The sequence below is a fragment of the Ascaphus truei genome, chromosome 16 (assembly GCF_040206685.1).
Source record: "Ascaphus truei isolate aAscTru1 chromosome 16, aAscTru1.hap1, whole genome shotgun sequence".
In the NCBI taxonomy this organism is placed as follows: Eukaryota; Metazoa; Chordata; class Amphibia; order Anura; family Ascaphidae; genus Ascaphus; species Ascaphus truei.
In genome coordinates this window covers 7,837,187-7,855,800 of record NC_134498.1, presented here as the reverse complement: position 1 = coordinate 7,855,800, position 18,614 = coordinate 7,837,187, and the positions used below count along the sequence as shown (strand labels likewise).

The window sequence follows — 18,614 nt, the reverse complement described above, 5'->3', positions numbered from 1 at the left end:
GATTCAGTAAGCCCAGAGAAGCTGGCGATTAGAGCAAAAATAACCGTTTTTTTTGTTGCCGGAAAATAAATAAATAAAATCGGCAGACGCGCGGTGATAAGCCACTTTTCGGCACTGATCGCCAGTTTTTCAAACACGCTCAATTCTTTAAGCCCTGATCTGCTTATTGCGGCTGATCGCCACTTTAAAATTGCTGTTTCTTCTCCAAATTGTCCAGCCACAAAAGTTGGCAAGAAGGTGGGGTGAAGCTGCGATGAAAATAAAATGCATGTGTCCCAGAGCTGATATCCATTAATATCAGCACCAGAGACCCTCGGCATGAATCCCATGCATAAAAAATGCATTTACAGGCAACTTCATTACCGCCAAGGCAATGAAGGTGTTATATACCCGTGCCAGGCTTATTGCGGGTAGCGGGGGTGGGTGAAGGTGGTATTTGGCCCTGGGTGGGTGTTTAGGCCTTGCCAGGGGGTTGCGGGATGACTTAACCTCTTCTTTAACTTAGCGGTTAATACCGCTAAGGTAATGAAGGGGTCAACCCCTCCCGCTACCCCCCCACCCGGTAGGCCTAAACACCCATCCTTGGGGCCAATACCCCATTCACCCACCCCCGCTACCCACAATAAACAAAAATACACATAACAGCCCATCTGGCCACCTCCTAGGTCCCTAATAAACCATTACAATATTCATAAAACCATTATTTTGTTTACACCCAGGATTATTACATGGGATTAGGGCTATGTTATTCAGTGAGGGGTTGTATGTTTGTATTCGTAGGGACAGGCAAGGCCGGAGCCAGATGGGGTTCACCTGCCTCTGTCCTCCCTGTCTCCTGACCCTTCCTGTAGCCGGACAAAGAAGAAGAAGCAGGCACACGGTCTTACTCAAAGGAGGTTTAATATGCCATAAAGTCCAACGTTTCGGCAGTCAAGGTGAAGGCTACAAACACAAGAAACAGTCACAATATATACCACCCCCCTGATACTCACCCCTCCCCGCTCTGCCACATAACCAGGATGTTGACGCCCACCTGATGACGTCAGAGCTACCATATGGCGCCCCCTAGTGACGTTAGACGTCTAGGTCTAAATCCCTGGCAATACAGCATAGAGCTGTCTTGGAGGACTGCAGCCACAGCCACACCTCTCCCCAGACTGAACACTCCCCCATGATGACGTCAGCGTGACCCGGCAGTCAGGGGGCGGGGAAAGGGGGGGCGGGCGGGCGTGCACCAATCAAGACTGTACTCACAGGGCTGGACAAAGATGTATCCGTCGCCATGGGATCAGTGTCAGAGCAGGGAGGAGTGAGACACTCCTATAAATCACCCTGAAAGTGTAAATAAACCACACACCAAAATATTAATAAAGCATATGTGCACAAAACTAATACAGCAATATACTATTAAAAACATGTGACTGTATACTGCTGATGACATCAGTATAATCCTGCAAAGTTACAGTGAAATTACACATAAGAATATGCAGTACATCAGTATTTAGAATATACTAGTGTGTATACCTAGGTCAGAAATGGGTACACACAACCAGGGGTGGGGGAGGGGAAGGGGAAGGGAGGATGGGGAAGGGGGAGGGAGGGGAAGGGGGAGGGAGGGAGGGGAAGGGGGAGGGAGGGAGGGGAAAAAAAGAAGGGAAAAAAACACACAAAAAGGATAATCTTCCCAATTGGTAAGTGCAGAGTCCATGGATGGTGCAAGATCAAATATGCCTGTAGAAAGACAAAAAATTACCTTCTATTAAGGAAGCATTTTAAATTCTGTTGCTCATTAAGACCCATACCGTTGCTGGTATTTAAAGCATGTATCCAGAATGCTTCACGTCTCAATAAGAAAGTCTCCCTATCTGGAGTGCCTTGTCTAGGTGCTACTGTCTCAATACCCATGATGCGTAAAGAGGCAACATTATGATTGTGTTCCACACAGTGTTGCACAAGAATAGAGGGATCTGTACCTTTTCGAATTACACTTTTATGTTCAATGAACCTTGTTTTTAACATTCTTATGGTCTTACACACATAAAGAAGACCACATGGACACTTTATTACGTACACTACATATTCAGATCTACATGTGATTCTATTTTTGATTTTTATGATCCTCCCGCTTTGGGGGTGACTGAATTGACTACCGGTAGTCAGACTGTTACAGACCGAGCAGCTCATGCATCTAAAGTTACCCGGTCTGCCACCCTCCAGAAAATGAGGAGTTCTGTAGTTACCCTCATTATCTGCATGTATCAGGCTATCCGCCAGATTTCTCCCTCTTTTGAATGCCACCATTGGTGGTACACAGCAACTTTTAGATAATATATCATCATTTTGCAGAATATGCCAGTGTTTAAGAATGGTAGATTTAATAAAACCACCAGCTTGACTGTATATAGTGGTACATACAAGCCCGTCCTCCTTCTTATTTTTGGTAGCACTTACCTCTTTATCCAGTGCCCGGTCTAACACAGCAGGAGGATATACGCAGGAAGATATCCCCTAGCCAGGAATCTACCACGTAGTTCTCCAATAGCTGGTTCAATATGATCCTTCCTGCTCGTGATTTTGCAGACCTGGACTTTCTGTGAAAAAGGTAATGCATCAATAAGAGAAGGAGGATGATGGCTATCTGCCCTTAAAATTGCATTTCTGTCTGTATCCTTTCTAAAAAGATCAGTATGTAACTCCCCATTAGTCTGTGTAATGAGGACATCTAAAAAAGAGAGTTGCTGTGTACTCCATGTATTAGTGAGGAGGACCGGTGAATGGAGACCATTAAGATACTAAAAAAAAAGATAACAGCTGATCCTCCGTACCTGTCCATATGAAAAACATCATCAATATATCTGTAATAGCTTTTAATATGCACTAAAAAGTCTGATTTGTAGATGTACTGCTCTTCGAAATGTGTCATGTATATGTTGGCGTAAGCAGGGGCCATATTACTGCCCATTGCTGTCCCCTTAATCTGCAGGAACAAATCACTCTCAAATCTAAAATAATTTTTATAGAGAATGAAATGTAAAATGAGCATAATGTATTCAATTGGAACAGTATCACTATAATGGCGAATGAGGGTGGCCGTGATTATCTCAAGACCTTCAACATGGGGGATTATTGTATAAAGGCTAGACACATCTAAACTAACCAGAATATGATTAGTCCCATCACCAGGTGAGTTTTTTAATTTGTCAAGGAAATCAAACGTGTCTTTGATGTATGAGTTGGCTGTCTGTGCTATAGGTTGTAGAAATGTGTCTACAAATTTTGCAAGGGGTTGATTTAATGAATTAATAGCAGCTATAATAGGCCGCCCCGGGGTATTGTTTAAATTCTTGTGTATTTTGGGCAAGGTATAGAAAATAGGGCATTTAGGATGCAACATAGTTAGAAACTCAGATTCAGGCTCTGTTATCCACCGGTTATTAACCCCCATTTGGATAATTTCCTTAATTTCTCTCGCATAGTTAAAGGTAGGGTCCCTATCCAATTTAATGTAGCAGTTAACGTCACTCAGTTGTCTGATGGTTTCAGCCTTATAATCTGAGTAATTCTGCACTACTAGGGCACCCCCCTTGTCCGCACGCTTAATAATAATCTCATTATTATTAGTCAACATTTTTAATGCTTCCTTTTCCTGAACAGACATATTGTATGTACTGCACCGACACACTTTATTCGAGCAAATACCCGGTATGTACCTGGCAGATACCTGGAATGCGCCACTCCTAACCTCTGACAAGCCCCGTTGCATTTGCCTTCCCAGCCTGGGTTCATGCCTGGCTGATGGGCGGCTGATCTGTTAAATGATAATGATTAGGATTTAATAGGCTGCAATGCTTCGCGTGTCTACCAGATGGCATAAATTCATGAATTGTAATGCAGTTTATATATATATACTGTGCAGTATTGCAGCCAGCGGGAATAAAATGCTTCAATCCCTGCTTGGAAAATAACTCAATGTACTCGGGCAGAAAACAGTCACAAACCTCAATACACCCGGGTATACCCGAATTCGTGGGACTAGCCAAGCTCGAATAAAGTGTGTCGCCAGTGTAGCCCTATGTTTGTTTTTTTTGTACCTTGCAAAGTCCCCCTTAACCAGTCGTATATATGTGCTGACTGATTGATTTTTAAATGGCGGGACAAAAGTGGATTTGAGCTTGCACATTTTGGTACCTTGATAAGAAGCCGAATTATCTGTCCCTTGCTGGTCAGTGGCCAAATTAAATGTCCCTTGTTGTTCATAGGATTACCTGTCCCTGGTTGGATATTGGAATGCACCGATTCTGTAGACATGTTAGAAAAAATGATTTAAGGTTTAATACACTTTCAAATTTAAATAGGTCAACCTCCAAATCAAAATCATTAAACAATGTAGTAGGTACATATGAGGGCCCCCTAGCTAAGACAGACATTTCACATTGATTAAGAGTGTAATCAGACAGATTAACAACCAAGGTGTCCATACTCATTTCTGCTCCGTTGTACGTAGGGGATAGGGTGATCTTCCCTTTCCCCTGGCCCCCGCGTCTAATTTTCCTTTTCCTTTCTCCTTGTCCTTGGATTGGCCTAAAAAAGGGGCCGGACTTTGGCCTCTCTGACGTTCTGTTGAGGAATGGGCTTCAGAGTCACTGGTGTGGACTTCTTGGACTCCCTGGGGTGCTCTCCTTCTTTGGTTCTTGCGTTGTTTGGGGTCTTGCTTCAGCCACGGGTATACTCTTCCATCTTTATAGTCATTAACAACTTTTTTGAATTTCAACTTCTTAAAGTGAATAAGATCACTTTTAATTTTTTTCCAGCTTGGTCTTAAGACTATCCAATGATTGTACAACGTCCGTACCAGGGCTAGACTGTTCAATGAGGATTTCCACTTTGAGTATATCCTTCCTTGTGTGGCTAAGTTGTTCTCCCACCTCCTCAATAACCAAAACATTCAAGTCCAAAGAGGCCCTATTAAAGCTGCAGTTCAGTCTTTTTTTTTTTTTTTTTTTTACTTCAATAGTTTCATGTGTGCAATCTCTAATTACCTAAAGAACTGTATAGCTGCAGGTCAATTCGTTCTCCATGTATTGATAGGCGAAATTTGGTGACATAATTAGTGAAGGGATCTGTTTTTCTTCTGCTTCTGTCACTCAGTGGAAGCTCATGAATATTCATGAGCACTCCTGCATTGACATGTGCTAGAGGGAGGGCAGGGCTGACAAAGGGGTGTGCCAGGGCTTGTGACAGGACATGAAGGGGCAGTGCCTTAGCAAATGGCTGTTAAAATAGAATACAAGAAAATTGGTCTTTCAAAGTTGTTTTTTTAAAAACAGAAAATGCTAAAAGTATTTTTTCTTACTACAGAACTGATTTATTAAAAAAAACACACATGCAGGATATTGACTGAACTGCAGCTTTAAAGCATTGTCCTGCATACAGATCAGAGGCGAAGAATGGATATGGATACCCGATGTGAAGCTGGAAATAAGACCGAGAACAATACCGAAAAGACCGTTTCGAGTGATGAAATAGCCGTCACTGTGTAACTCTTCCAATTACCTGCAACTTCATGCAAAGAAATAGCAACGCTTGTTTTTAACGTGTTAGCGCCAAGGGGGAATTCAACTGCTGAGAGGTTAAGGGAGTTACTCACCAAACTCAGCGACGCTTCTGTGTCTCTGTGATAACTCCCCCAGGACATGCCTGGAAACCAGAGGTAACTCAATGTATTTTTGATAAATAGAAACTTGACCTCGGAGACTGTGAGACCCCCTCTCCTTCCCCCCCTTCCCTTGGCTTCCCAAACCCCACCATAACCAATACACAAATAACCACAAACACGAGGTCTGGCGGCCGCTGCTTTTTAGTAAAACTTCTATTAACCTAATTAGTGCCAACCCCCTGCCAGAGTGCTCGCTCATTGGGTAAAGGCCAAAGGTACCCGATCCAATGGCCCGTTACTCCCCCCTAGCCGGGCCCCGCCTGTCTGGCGAGAATGGGCCCAGGAACGCACGTGTAAATGAGCCGCGCCCTCTCACCACTCCCAGCCACCTTTTATTTTATTTCTGTTATTCATTTTCATTGTTTATTTATTCTTTTTTTTCTTTTAAACACGTACAACCAACATATTTACCAGTATTCACAATAAAGGGCAGGGTGGGCGGGACTCCCATGGCAGGGCGTAGACTGACCCCGTGCCTCTGTCTAATTCTAACCTCCCTGGCCCTTCCCCCGGCTGTGTCACGTCACTGCCAGAGGGGGGGGGGAAGGCCGGGGGGGACGTAGTCCACACTCACAGGTAAGGGAGAGCCTAGTCCCTCTGGTCATAGCGCCCGGTCACCGAGGGCTCAAGGCTACTTTTCTGGGTTATTTTGAAACGAGCTACACTGGGGAATATTTAGGGGTCTCCCCAAACAAAGAGAGAACATTTAGGGGTCTCTCCAGACACAGAGAACCCCACACACTCAGATCTGAGGTTTGTGCCCCTATTAGGCCTGGGCCTATTAGTAAGTTCAAGCTCGCCGAGGTGGGCTGAGCCGCGCTGAGCAGATGCACAAACCCCCTGCATCTGTCATCAGCGCGGCTATAGTTTCCCCCTCCGCATGCGTGCTCATGCGTGCAGAGGCTCAGAAACTTTGCCGAGACAGGCAAGTTTCAAATTTGCCGCTCGGGGAAGCGAAGAAGCGGTCACGTGACCGCTCCCATCCAATGGGAGCGGGGACTAGCCCCGCTTCCCGCTCCGCCTCCTGACACGCCTCCGCTCTGCCTCTGCTCGGCCTCCACCCCGCCCCCAGAGCGCGCTCACTGCCTCGCCTGCAAGGACAGAAAAAAAGCACCATTTTCAGCAGGCGAGGCAGAGCAGGAGCGCGGCTCAGCGTGGCTGAACCCTCTATGTCCCAGGCCTTACATGGGGGGGGGGGAGATAAATACATAGAAACAAAAATAAGGAGGGACAGAGATAAATAAAAGAGGTAAGATTAAAGGGGGAAAGAGAGACTGACAGGAGAGGGAAAGGAAATGCAGAGAGTAGGGAGACTTCTCACCCAAGGTGATGAAACAGCTGTGACACATGGACACCTTCTCTGGGAAACCTTCCACTACCCATGTGACATTACACCTCCACCGTAGGGGGTCCTGCGTCTGGGGAGGGTGTGTGTAAAGGATCCTGGGGAGGGACGTATAACGGAGTTCTGGGGAGGGGTATATAATGGGTACTGGACCTGGTGAGGTGGGTATAACGGGTACTGGGCCTGGTGAGGTGGGTATAACGGGTACTGGGCCTGGGGAGGGGCGTATAACAGGGTACTGGGCCTGGGGAGGGGTGTATAACAGGGTACTGGGCCTGGGGAGGGGTATATAACAGGGTACTGGGCCTGGGGAGGGGTGTATAACAGGGTACTGGGCCTGGGTGTATAACAGGGTACTGGGCCTGGTGAGGTGGGTATAACAGGGTACTGGGCCTGGAGAGGGGTGTATAACAGGGTACTGGGCCTTGGGAGGGGTGTATAACAGGGTATTGGGCCTGGGGAGGGGTGTATAACTGGGTACTGGGCCTGGGGAGGTGGGTACAACGGGTATTTGCCCTGTGGAGGGCGGTATAACGTGGTATTGGGGAGGGGGTATAGGTGGCACAGGAGCTCTTGCGATACAGAGTATCACTGTCCCTGGTTACAAACACTTCATGTCTCCTGCAGATCAGGACACGCACAAAGGTGGTGCCCTTTGTGCCACCAGACGACGAGGCGGGCTACGAGGTGGACGATGAGGCATACGACAAAGCGGGCGTCAAGTGGTGCGAAGAGGTGGGCTACAAGGCGGCCGATGAGGCAGACGACGAAGCGGATGTCAAGTCTGGCGACGAGGTGGGCCATGGCGAAGGAGAATACGAGAGGTGTGGACGGATCTGCTGCTTCACCTTTTTTAGGCGGAGAAGAAGCCAGGAGCAGGTAGCAGAGGAGCCAGGGCGTAGATACAGGGGTATTCTAGGGGCCCTGAGAAGTTGGTTTGACCGCAGGAGAGGCAGATAAGATCAGGAAGGCTGCGGGAGGGGCAGGTACTAGAGGGAGATAGGGATATTGGGTGTGAGAGGGTGAGAGAGAACAAGGAGCAGGGCCGGAGCACGGGTTTCATGCGCCCGAGGCGAAACTTAAAATTTGTGCCCCAGTTGTATAAAAAATAATAAGATAAATAAAATAATAAAATAAACAGTGGCGTAGATATCGGGGCTGCAGGGGGTGTAACCGCACCCCAGCGCGACGCAAAATAAAAATAAAAGGGCGCCAAAATACTGGATAAAAAAAAGAATAATAATTTCCAAAAAAAAAAGATAAATAAATTAGAAATAATAAGAGGAAAAAATAATAATGATTATTAATGCGCCCCTAGGACCTCTGCGCGCTAGGCGACCGCCTAATGGCCGGCCGGCCCTGCGAGGTATGCGGGAGGAAAAGGGGTGAATGGGATAGATATGCAGGGGGATGGGGGAGCAGGTGAGTTATACACAGGGGCACAAGGGCCCCATCACCCGCATCTCTATATACTGAGTGTGCCCCTGTGTATAACAACGCTGATCTGTGCTGCTCCATCTGATCTCACTGCGCAGTGATCCAGGGACCATCCGATCGCCATTTAATGGGGTCAGGAAGGAATTTTTTTCCCCCATTGCACAGCAGGGGTTATGTTTCGCCTTCCTCTGGATCACAGCAACAAACTGCACTTTGTGCATGAATTATCAGTGAGATCTTTATACACCCTGCATTGGTCTTCACCCCTTTGCTGCCGGAGGGGCCTGCAATGCATTGCTCTGCGTGTTACTATATCGCTCTGCAATGTGCTACAGGCCCCTCCCAGCAAAGAGATTCATTATTTCAATAAAATACTCTCTTTAATCAAACCTATGTGTAGTGTCTTTTCTATCCGTTGTATCTATTGCTAACAGCTCAGTGATTCTTCCCCAGGACGCTGCACTAGTGTCACGCTGCCAAGCCCAGGTGTGAGGGAGATTTATAGGGTCACATATACACTTCTGCCAAAACACGAGTGCAAACAGGAAGCCCCTCTGATCTCATATATTTTATTACACAAAACGGTATCTAAAAAGGTAAAAATAACATACATGGGATTCTGCTACAAATATCTCTCTAATTACAAACCAATTAGCAAATCATTCAGATTAGTCGAGCGAAAAGAAAGGGTTAAGTATCTCATGTACAGTATATGCAGTGTAGGCTGTTCTGCAGCATTACATGCAGGGGACAACGTTTAGGGGATATAAGTAATGCTGATCTCAGAGCTGACCGGCTGACCTGCTCTACCGGCTGACCGGCTGACCTGCTCTTCTGGCTGACCTGCTGACCTGCTCTACTGGCTGACCGGCTGACCTGCTCTACCGGCTGACCGGCTTCTCTTCTTTCAGCTAAATGACCTGAATTGTGGCCCCTGTATCTCCCAATTAAACGTTTTATTGGCATATTCTTGTTTGACTCGTTCTATACAGACATTTTCTATATACACTGGCGACACACTTTATTCGAGCTTGGCTAGTCCCACGAATTCGGGTATACCCGGGTGTATTGAGGTTTGTGACTGTTTTCTGCCCGAGTGCATTGAGTTATTTTCCAAGCAGGGATTGAAGCATTTTATTCCCGCTGGCTGCAATACTGCACAGTATATATATATAAACTGCATTACAATTCATGAATTTATGCCATCTGGTAGACACGCGAAGCATTGCAGCCTATTAAATCCTAATCATTATCATTTAACAGATCAGCCGCCCATCAGCCAGGCATGAACCCAGGCTGGGAAGGCAAATGCAACGGGGCTTGTCAGAGGTTAGGAGTGGCGCATTCCAGGTATCTGCCAGGTACATACCGGGTATTTGCTCGAATAAAGTGTGTCGGTGCAGTATTCATTGTGGGATTTGATAACATCTGTAAGATCTCTCAGAATATCACATTCTGTACGTTTGTGTTGAAGATTTTTCCATTCTCAATTTACTTAATATTAGTTTTTGGCATCAATTATTTATATCGAGTCCAAAATACCTTTATACAGAATGCTGTTCCCCTTTAGCCCACAAATGCTGCTTCATTAAAGCCCATGGGTGGCACTTTATGCATTCTCAAACTTTTAGGCAACATCCCTAATTTCCAAAAGTGGGATTAAATCTGTACATATTTAAATGGTTAATTTTCTTACTCAGACTCCTAAATCCCTCCCCAAATATATCCGTTTCACATAAAAGTGTGTGCGCTTCTCCTTCCGCCTAACTGGCACGTCGTCCTTACGGGCGCCACTCCTTGCAACTCCACGCTGCCCTCCAGTGGCAAAAGAAATAAGATACATTTACTATACTCGTCTGGCAGCTGCTCCCGTATAAGGTGGGTAACTCTGTATTGGGGGTCTTGGTAGACTATATTTTATACTTATGTCGGATAGATGAGGAATTAATATTCCTAACGGGTTATTGTGAGAGGCCTTAGATCTTATCCTATATGCACGCAGCCCTCGCCTCTCTGACCTTGAACACGTACTTCAATCTGATTTTTGAGACTTGAAACTGGATTTCCCAAAACAAACTGATTTTAAACACTGACAAGACTGTAACAATGGTATTTGGGACCAGAGCTAAATTGCTAAAGCTACCAATGACAGAGCTTCAGATAAAAACCAGCTCTAAAACCATCCTAGCCCCTGTTACTTGTTTGAAATATCTGATCATTCAACTCCCATTTAACATTTGGGTTGCACATTGATACCCTGACATCCAAATCCTATGCCAAACTAGGTGTACTTTAAAGGAACAAATCCTCCCTAAGGCCCTCATTCAGTAAGCAGCGATAAGCCACTTATCACCAGCTTATCGCCAAAAAAGCCACACTGATACACACACACACACACACACACAGATACAGACACACTGATACACACACACACCGCGCCCTGATGGCAGGGGTGGAGGCGTGGGGCTCCTGCTCTCCTCTGTCTGCCGTTACCGAACCCTTCCTATTCCCCCCTCTCTTGCTTTTCCCTCCTTTGAGGCTCACACTGTCCAGATCTTCTCTCCTCTCCCTGTTCATGTGGCGGTCATCTATCGCCCACCTACCTCTACTCATCCCCCTTCTGCCTTTCTCTCTCACTTTGAATCCTGGCTCTCTTTCTTTCTCTCCTCAGACTCCCCTGTTCTTCTCCTTGGGGACTTCAATTGCCACATTGATGACCCCTCTCTCTCTTGGGCTTCCCGCTTTCTTTCTCTTACCTCTTCTTTTGGCCTTCAACAGTGGACTGCAGCCAGCACCCACAAGGATGGCCACTACTTAGACCTGGTTTTCACTAAAAACTTATCTCTCTCTGATTTCTCCATTTCCCCTTTTCCTCTCTCTGACCATCATCTCATCTCATTCTCTTTATCTCGCTTCTCCCCTTCTCCACCTCCATCTACCCCCCGGTTCTGCAGAAACCGGCGCTCTATTCACTTACCTGACTTTGAGTCCACTTTACACTCCTCCCTCTCCTCTCTCAGCTCTGCTACAGACCCTGACAACCTGGTCAGAAAGTACAACTCTGTCTTGTCCTCATCTCTTGATCTACATGCCCCGCTTTCTCTCTGCCGCCCTCGTCCTTCTAACCCTAGACCCTGGCTAAATTCCCACACGCGCATGCTGCGTTCCTCCACTCGTTCCTCTGAACGCCTCTGGAGGAAGTCTCACACTCTCGCAGACTTCCTTCACTACAAATTTATGCTATCCTGTTTCAACTCTGCCCTCTCGCAAGCTAAACAAGCCTACTTTTCTGCACTAATAACATGCACAAGTCTAACCCACGCCGACTGTTCTCTGTCTTTGATACTCTACTCAAACCACCCTCAGCTGCCTCTCCTTCCTCCATCTCCGCTCAGGACTTTGCAGACTATTTTAAGGAAAAGGTGGAATCCATACGGCAGAACATCCCCTGTTTCTTCCCCCCATCCTACACCTCTTCCTAACTCTCCTCCTGCCTTCCTTGAGTCTTTTTCCACTGTCTCAGAGGAGGATGTGTCGCTGTTGATCTCCTCTTCTCCCTCTACCACTTGCCCTCTTGACCCCATTCCCTCCCATCTCCTAAAACCTCTAGCTCCTACTATAATCCCTACGCTTACACACATTTTTAACTCCTCCCTCTGCTCTGGAACCTTTCCATCCTCCTTCAAACATGCAACAGTCATACCATTACTCAAAAACAGCAAGCTTGACCCTACCTGTCTTTCTAACTATCGACCTGTCTCCCTCCTGCCTTTTGCCTCTAAACTACTTGAACGTCTTGTATTCTCTCGCTTGCTCCATTTTCTCAACACTTATTCTCTCCTAGACCCTCTACAATCTGGCTTCCGCACTGCTCACTCCACGGAAACAACCCTCACTAAAATAACTGACGAGCTCCATGCTGCCAAAGACAGAGGTCATTACACTCTGCTCATATTACTCGACCTCTCTGCAGCATTTGACACCGTGGACCACCCTCTTCTCCTCCACATTCTCCATACTCTAGGTATTCGGAACAAAGCTCTATCCTGGATCTCATCCTACCTCTCCCATCGTACTTTTAGTGTCTCTTCTGCTAACACCTCCTCCTCCTCTATTGATCTCTCTGTGGGGGTACCCCAGGGCTCTGTCCTGGGACCTCTTCTCTTTTCTCTGTACACACTCTCTCTAGGTGACCTAATAACATCTTTTGGGTTTAATTATCACCTCTATGCCGACGACACACAAATATACTTTTCAACACCTGACCTTACACCTGCTGTACAAACCAAAGTTTCTGAATGTCTCTCTGCTATATCATCCTGGATGGCCCTCCGACGCCTTAAACTCAACATGGCTAAAACAGAGCTCCACATACTTCCTCCCAAACCTGGCCCTAATACCTCCTTCCACATTACTGTTGGAACTACAATCATTCACCCAGTAGCCCAAGCACGCTGCCTAGGGGTCACGTTCGACTCCTCTCTCACATTCGCCCCTCACATTCAAAACATTTCTAAAACTTGTCGCTTTTTCCTCCGCAATATAACTAAGATACGCCCTTTCCTCTGTTGTTCGACTGCTAAAACTCTGACTCAGGCCCTCATTCTCTCCTGTCTTGATTACTGTAACCTCCTGCTGTCCGGCCTTCCTGCCTCTCACCTGTCTCCCCTACAATCTATCCTAAATGCTGTTGCCAGAATCACTCTACTCTTTCCTAGATCTGTCTCAGCATCTCCCCTCATGAAATCCCTCTCCTGGCTTCCGATCAAATCCCGCATCTCACACTCCATTCTTCTCCTCACTTTTAAAGCTTTACATTCTTCTGCCCCTCCTTACATCTCATCCCTAATTTCTCGATATGCACCATCCAGACTCTTGCGTTCTTCTCAAGGATGTCTTCTTTCTACCCCCTTTGTATCTAAAGCCCTCTCCCGCCTTAAACCTTTTTCACTGACTGCCCCACATCTCTGGAATGCCCTTCCCCTCAGTACCCGACTAGCACCCTCTCTATCCACCTTTAAGACCCACCTTAAGACACACTTGCTTAAAGAAGCATATGAATAGCACTGTGGATATTCTAAACACGATACATAATGCTTGACCCCCTGCAGACGCACTTACCAGAACTCCCTCCTACTGTCTCTGTACGTTCTCCCTACCTACCAGTTAGACTGTAAGCTCCTCGGGGCAGGGATTCCTCTTCCGAAATGTTACTTTTATGTCTAAAGCACTTATTCCCATGATATGTTTTTTATATTATCTGTTATTTATTTGATTACCACATGTATTACTACTGTGAAGCGCTATGTACACTAATGGCGCTATATAAATAAAGACATACAATACAATTCAATACACACACACACAGATACAGACACACTGATACACACACACACACACACCCACTAATACACACACACACACACACACACACACACACACACACACACACACACACACACACACACACACACACACTGATTCACACACACACACACACCCACTGATTCACACACACACACACACTGAAACACACACACACACTGAAACACACACACACACACACACACACACACACACACACACACACACACACACACACACACACACACACACACTGACACACACACACACACACACACACACACACACACACACAGATACACACACACACACACAGATACACACACACACACACAGATACACACACACACAGAGATACACATACACACACACACACACATACACACAAATACACACACACAGATACACATACACACACACACACACACACACACTGATACACATACACACACACACACACACACACTGATACACATACACACACACACACACACACACTGATACACATACACACACACACACAGATACACACACCCACTGATTCACACACACACACACACACACACACACACACAAAGCTGTGAGCGCCGGAGGGGCAAAGGTGGGAGCGCCGGGGGGCAAAGGTGGGAGCGCCGGGGGGCAAAGCTGTGAGCGCCGGGGGGGGGGGGGCAAAGGTGGGAGCGCCGGGGGGGCAAAGGTGGGAGTGCCGATGGGGCAAAGGTGGGAGCGCCGGGGGGCAAAGGTGGGAGTGCCGATGGGGCAATGGTGGGAGCGCCGGGGGGGCAATGGTGGGAGCGCCAGGGGGGCAAAGGTACAAGGTGGTACAAAGGTAGGCGCACCCCCGCTACCACCTCCTATTACCCCCCCTGGCTGGGACCCGGGACAGAAAGGGGACACTCACCGCGAACAGAGGAGCCGGGAGCGGGAAGACACTTGTGCTCTGCACAAAGCGGAAGTCCCGCCCCCGGCTTCCTCTGACCTGCCTGCAACCAATCCCCTGCGGGCCGGCCGGCATTCTAAGTCCCGCCCCCGGCATTCTCCTTCATTCAGTCTCCCCGGCAGCATTCACACACACACATAGAAAATACTTACCGGCCGCCGCATTCTCCTCACCGCCGCTGCCCCGCAATACCGGGACCAGGGACAAAAATCGGGACATAACCGGGACGGAGCTAAAATCGGGACAGGGCAGAAAAAAACGGGACTGTCCCGGCAAAACCGGGACGAATGGTCACCCTACTTACAGACTATTCACTTGAGTGGACCATAAAGTGTCTTATAGAGGGAACTCTAAGGTGTCTTAAGATGCATTAAGATATATTATGTATGTAAATATTTATTTATATAGCGCTTTATAAGAGAGGCAATACAGTACAGAGAATTATAGTACAATAAGTGCAACAAACAAAATCAGACAATAGGAAAGGAAATCCCTGGCCTGCAGAGCTTACAGTCTTAATGCCAGATCCATGGAACTCTGTTGTGTTTACGCTAATAACGGTACATTCCTGAAATTGGTACCTGACCCTGTGTGGTAGGCAGAGACACAGGGGCAGTGCCTGCCAATATCATAAAGAGCAGTGCACTTCCTATTTAGTAGAAGTGTGTGTCAGAGTTAAGAGTTCAGTCCAGAGTTAGAGTCTGCTGAGTCTGTCACCTGGCTGGCCCAGGGTGACAGAGAGAGCCTATATCAATTGGCCGTTGGAGAAGGGGAGCCATCAGCCTCTGAGTAGAGCTGATGCAACCTTAGTTAGGGAGGTGGACCAATTCCTCTCACCCTGTTTAGGGGGCGAGGGAAGAGCTAGCCCCACCCTGGGTGCTCTTGACCTGGGGTGGTGGCAGGGACACAGAGACCATCCTGAGGGAGAGCAGTCCTGTGTGGAGGAAGACACCCTGTACCTGATATATAGTCTTGTTGCTGCTATTCTGCTGCTGTGAATAAAGAGCTGCGGCTGCTTTTAAAGATATACAGTGTGAGACTGGAATCTCTCATCCCCGAGGGGGGGGGGGGGACTCTCTGGAAGGATTCCACCCGTATTCCTGGGGCTCAGAGATGGAGGCGCTGCACCATTACATACATAGTTACATAATAGATGAGGTTGAAAAAAGACGTACGTCCATCAAGTTCAACCTATGCTAAATTCAGACAACAGATACTTACTTATTGATCCAGAGGAAGGCAAACAAAAAACCCCATTAAGGGGAAAAATTAATTCCTTCCTGACTCCAAGAATTGGCAATCGGATTAATCCCTGGATCAACATCCTTCCCATATATACTTATTTGGTATATCCCTGTATACCTGTCCCATCTAAAAAGATGTCCAACCTTTTTTTGAACAAATCTTTTGTATCTGCCATCACAGTCTCCATGGGTAATGAGTTCCACATTTTAACTGCCCTTACTGTAAAGAACCCTTTCCTTTGTTGCTGGTGAAATTTCCTTTCCTCCAACCTTAAGGGATGGCCCCGAGTCCTTTGTACTGCCCGTGGGATGAATAGTTCTTTTGAAAGCTCCTTGTATTGTCCCTGAATATATTTGTATATAGTTATCATATCCCCTCTTAGACGCCTCTTTTCTAATGTAAATAAATCCAATATAGCTAGCCTCTCCTCATAAGTTAGAATGTCCATCCCCTTTATTAATTTGGTGGCTCTTCTCTGCACTCTCTCTAGTTCCAAAATGTCTTTTCTTAGGATTGGTGCCCAAAATTGTACTCCATATTCAAGGTGTGGTCTTACTAATGCTTTGTAAAGGGGCATAATTATGTCTACTTCCCTTCCATCAATTGCCCGTTTGATGCAAGATAAGATCTTGTTTGCCTTTGCAGCTACTGCATGACATTGGGCACTATTGCTAAGCCTGCTGTCTACAAGCACCCCTAAATCCTTCTCCATCAAGGATTCCCCCAATATATCTCCATTTAATTTGTAAGTCGCCTTTTTATTCTTGCATCCCAAATGCATAACCTTATATTTATCTGTATTAAACCTCATTTGCCATTTACCTGCCCACGTTTCCAGTCTCTCCAAGTCCTTCTGAAGAGAAATTTCATCCTGCTCTGATAAGACGGAGGCATTCACCCCAGAAACCTGATCCTGTCATCCCCCATACCATCGCGGGAGACTCAGGCCCCCCTGTTGCCAGCAGGTATGCACCACACTCAGACACGTAGCCAGACCCTAGTACAGAGGAGGGGGGCCCGATCTGCGATTGGCCCAGGGAAGGGGGGCTACATTGGGAATCGATGTTATTTTTCTTCATATTAATGGGTATCCTCAAAGCGAATGATATGCCAAAATGACGTCCATTAGCAAAACTACAATTGTTTCTTCACTTTTTCTGCTTGATCAATAGGGTGACCAGATTTCGAAAATGAAAAACCGGGACACCTTAAAAAATAATTTATTAAACAAATTACATCACGTGACACCCCCTGTTGCCATGACAACAAGACACTCTGATGCCCCTGCAGTGTTAGTGTGTATAGAGGTGGGGGCTTTGCTTGGGCCCTTCAACTCTTACAGCCAGGGCATTATTGGCCAGGAATGCCCAGTTCGGAGGGGATTACTACTTCAAAATGTATTTGATTCGTAACAACATCAAAAAACTCTAATACCAATAACTAACAACCACAGACAATGATAATCTAAACCATCAAATAAAATGTCTACGGCCCTTGTTCAAGCATGTTTGCGGTACTTACCAGATAAATCAGTGCCTGCAATCCACGACTGTATCCGCCTCTCCGAGCGTCTGAAAGCAACCCAGCGTTCCTGGTGTGTGGCTGAAGAGGTGAGGGACTCCCTCCTCTCAAACGGAAAAGAAGAGCAAAAAATAGAGTTGGAACATACCTATCATACAGGGATGAGAGAGAGAGACAGAGAATGAGAGAGAGACAGAGAATGAGAGACAGAGAATGAGAGACAGAGAATGAGAGAGAGACAGAGAATGAGAGAGAGACACAGAGAGAGAGAGAGACAGAGAATGAGAGAGAGACAGAGAGAGGGACATAGGGAGAGAGAGACAAAAGTAATGTACTGTATAACCATTATACCGTACCCCCTAGTATTCGTGTAATCATTGTCCCACACCCCCTTTTACTCACGCTTTGGCAATACTGAAATGTTCTTTTGACAGAGACACACAGAGAGAAACAGAGACACACAGAGAGAGACAGAGACACAGAGAGAGAGACAGAGACACAGAGAGACACACAGAGAGAGACAGAGACACACAGAGAGAGACAGAGACACAGAGAGAGAGAGAGAGACACAGAGAGAGAGAGAGAGACACGGGCCTATTTAGTAAGCGTCGATAAGGCTGCGTCTATAGTATTTCAGACGGAGGGAAGGCACACACGCTGCAATACACTTGCTGAAGCCTGAGCTTTTTTATGGCTTTGCAGGGTATGCAGCGGGTGCGATTGGGGGCGTGGCAATAAATATTTGGAGGCGTGGCAATAACGTTCCGGCGCGGACGTCACTTCCCTACCTCACATCCCGATCCACCGGCATTTTTTCAGATGCAGCATCTGAAGCACTGTGCAGACAAGAAGAAAAATGCACACAATGCGCACCAGAGATTAAAATATAGTAAATTATTTATTAATAAAACAAGAAATAACCGAGGAGGATCCAACCCCACCTCAGTACTTTCTTCTCGTTGCTATTGCCACACTATACATCCTGACGCCGGAAGGGAAGTTGGTACGCGACCAAGACGAGACACCGGATTTACAGTGGAACCACA

At 46.7% G+C, this 18,614-nt stretch overlaps 1 long non-coding RNA gene across 1 annotated transcript; it reads right to left on the bottom strand.

Moving 5' to 3' along the window:
- Nucleotides 1–612: 612 nt before the first annotated feature.
- Nucleotides 613–18,315, bottom strand: LOC142467277 (uncharacterized). The gene is made up of 4 exons (XR_012788335.1): nt 17,569–18,315; nt 4,189–4,298; nt 2,452–2,591; nt 613–1,731 (listed from the first exon to the last, which is right to left on the bottom strand). It is a non-coding gene; the product is annotated as an uncharacterized LOC142467277 (long non-coding RNA).
- Between the last annotated feature and the right edge of the window lie 299 nt (nt 18,316–18,614).